Consider the following 3,425-nt stretch of genomic DNA (forward strand, 5'->3'; position numbering starts at 1 on the left):
GGAAGTATGAGAGTGTTCTCATTCACTGGCGCAGAAAATAGTATTAGAGAAGAAGACTTGAGACACGGAAGTGAAACTGAAACTCATACACTGTAATTGTACCACCCGTCCTGGGTAATGGAGTAATACAACATATATGGTGAAAGTACCTACAGTTTAACAACAATCAAAATCAATAGAGACTAATTCACTTATATTCACTCACAGCCCCCCTAAACCCCCTCAAACTTAGCAGTGGGTTGAAGAACCACTCTAAGTTTGTCTCGAAATTTGTGAAATAGAGGTGATGAGAGGGGTTTGGTGAAAATATTCCCAATCTTATTTATAGAGGGTATATGGAAGACATAAAGTTGTTTTTTATTCACCATCTCTCTTAGGTAGTAAAGGTCAATTTCCATGTATTTGCACCTAGTATGCAGGACCGGGTTAGCAGCTAATGAGCAAGCACTTTGATTATCACAGTAAATAGTAGGTGCCATTGGTTGTGGAATTTGAAGCTCCTTGAGAAGCTGCTGTGTATAGACACTCGTTCTGACTAAGATGCTGCCATGCTCCTATACTCTGCCTTAGTGCTACTGCGACTAACTTTGGCCTATTTATTGCTTCTCCATGCTACCAATTTACTTCCTAAGTATACACAATAGCCAGTAACTGATTTCCTGTCCTCATAATCCCCTGCCCAGTCTGCATCTGCGAATGCAAGTAATCTAAAGTCAGCATATTTTTGAAATTTAATGCCTGCTGATACTGTACCTGCAATATATCTGAGGATGCGTTTGACAGCCTTCCAGTGCTCTATTGTTGGAGAATACATGTATTGAGAGACCTTGTTCACAGAGAAAGCAAGATATGGTCTTAAAATAGTCAAATACTGAAGTGATCCAACAATCTCTCTATACAATTTTAGATCCTGAAAATGCTCAGCACCGTTTGATGTAAGTTTCAAGGCTGAGACCATAGGGGTAGGCATTGAATTTGCAGTGTCCATTTTGGCTTTTTGTAACAGATCTCGAGCATACTTTTGTTGAGAAACTAGAATGGATCCATCTGTTAAATAAGAGAATTCTAACCCAAGAAAATAACTGAGTTTTCTAAGATCTTTAAGCGAAAAGATTTTATTGAGATCAGAGATAAGTTTGTCTATTTCACCAGTATCACTTCCAGTGACAATAATGTCATCTACATAGGCTAAGAGAACGGTGGTAGATGTACTAGTGTGTTTAATAAACAATGAGATATCACTTTTGGTTCTGGTGAAACCAAACTGTAATAACATAGCAATAAATGTATTGAACCAAGCTCTTGGAGCTTGTTTCAATTCATAGATTGTTTTGTTCAACTTACAAACATGTGATGCATTCCCAAATTGATAACCTGCTGATGGAGACATGTATACCTTTCTTCAAGAATACCATTCAAAAAAGCATTATCAAAATCAAATTGCCTTAATGTCCATCCACGTGATAGAGCTATAGTAATTACAATTCTCACAGTAGTAGATTTCATAATTGGACTGTATACTTGGTTGTAATATATGCCTTCAACTTGCAAAAAATTCTTCGCAACTAACCTGGCTTTGTACCTGATGATGTTGCCTAACGGATATCTTTTTATAGCAAATACCCATTTAAAATCAATAACTGTTTTATGCTTTGGTGGTTCAACTAAATCCCAGGTGTTACATCTTACTAAACCCTGAATTTTAGCATCCATTGCATTTTTTCAGTGTAAACACTGAAAAGCTTGTTTAACATTCTTTGGGGTATTGTTAATCAAATCATAAGATTCTACTGAAGTTATAGCTAATGCTTGAGGCCTATTGTTTCTGGTTTTTGATCTTGTGAGCATTTTCTGAGTATTAGAAGATGTAGTAGAATTAGTGTTTGTAGCATTTTCAAAAGGTTGACAGATTTCAAGACCTAAAATTGGGATGGAAGGATTCTGATTGAGGCTAGTACTACAAGAGGTATGCTCAGTAATTTGAGTGTCAAGGCAAGTAGTTGATGAGGGAGAATATGAGATATCTAGAAGAGGTAGAGTTTGGGGAGGGTTAGAAATCTTGGGTGAAATGTTGAATGTAAGAGCTGGCAGATATTTAACTGTATCCTGGTTCACTACTATATTGTTATTGTGAAATAGAGAATTATAAGGAAATTCAGTTTCATCAAATATCACATGTCTCGAATAGTGAATTTTCCCATCTTTAGTCATGCACTTATAACCCTTGTAGTTACTATCATAGCCAAGAAATAAGCACTTTTCTGATTTGAATGCAAACTTTACTTTGTTAGAAGATCTTAAATAAGGAAAGCAAGCACATCCAAATATTTTAAAGTCCTTATAATCTGGTAATTTTCCAAATAAAATTTCAAAAGGTGATTTATTGTCTAATGCAGAACTTAGTAATCTATTAATGATATATACTGCTGATGTAAAGGAGTCTTCCCAAAATAACATTGGTAATGCAGCATTAGCCAAAAGTGATAATCCTACTTTAGTTATATGCCTATGTCGTCTCTCTACACTACCTTGTTGTTGATGTGTATACGGGCATGAAATTCTATGCATAATACCATGTTCAGTTAAAAATTGAGTGAAGGAGTGTGACATGAATTCCATACCTCTATCAGTTTGCAAAGCCTTAATCTTCAATCCTGTTTGAGTTTCCATAAACACTTTATAATTTTTCAATGCTTGTAGTAATGACTGAGATTTATGAGTTAGTAAGAAAATAGTTATGTATTTTGTATGAGCATGCACAAATGAGATGTAATATCTATATCCATTTCTAGACATTATAGATGCAGGCTCCCAAATATCAACAAAAACAAGGTCTAAGGGTGCTGTATAAACTGATTCAGATTTTGCAAAAGGCAACTGATGCATTTTTTCATAGCACAATATTCACATATTTGAACAAAATTAGAATCAAATTGAGCGGAAACTCCACATGTTTTCAAGACAGAAAGTACAGTTTTTATTGAACTGTGACCCAGGCGTTTATGCCAAAGGTCAAGGGTTACATTTTTGTTGCTTTGAGCTACAAACGCTTTCTTAATAGAAGAATTTGTAATGCTATGCTTACAAGAAACAGAATTATTCAAAGAAGTATGCATTAAGGACTTATTAGGCACAAGAACAAACAAATTTTTAAAAGAGTATATGCCATTTCTAGCTTTGCCTTGGAGAAGAATTTCTTGAGAGTCCTGATTACGCACAATACAATCATAAGGCCAAATTCAAAATAGACATGGTTATCTAAAATAAATTGAGATACATTTAATAAATTCTGTGTGATTTCAGGAACATAAAGTAATTTGTTTAAAAGAAACTTGATTTTACTGTCTTTATCACAAATAATTGAAGTTCTTTGAGCTAGAATTTTCGTACATTGACCATTACCTACAAACAATTGATCAGAATCT

The sequence above is a fragment of the Arachis ipaensis genome, chromosome B06 (assembly GCF_000816755.2).
Source record: "Arachis ipaensis cultivar K30076 chromosome B06, Araip1.1, whole genome shotgun sequence".
NCBI lineage: Eukaryota > Viridiplantae > Streptophyta > Magnoliopsida > Fabales > Fabaceae > Arachis > Arachis ipaensis.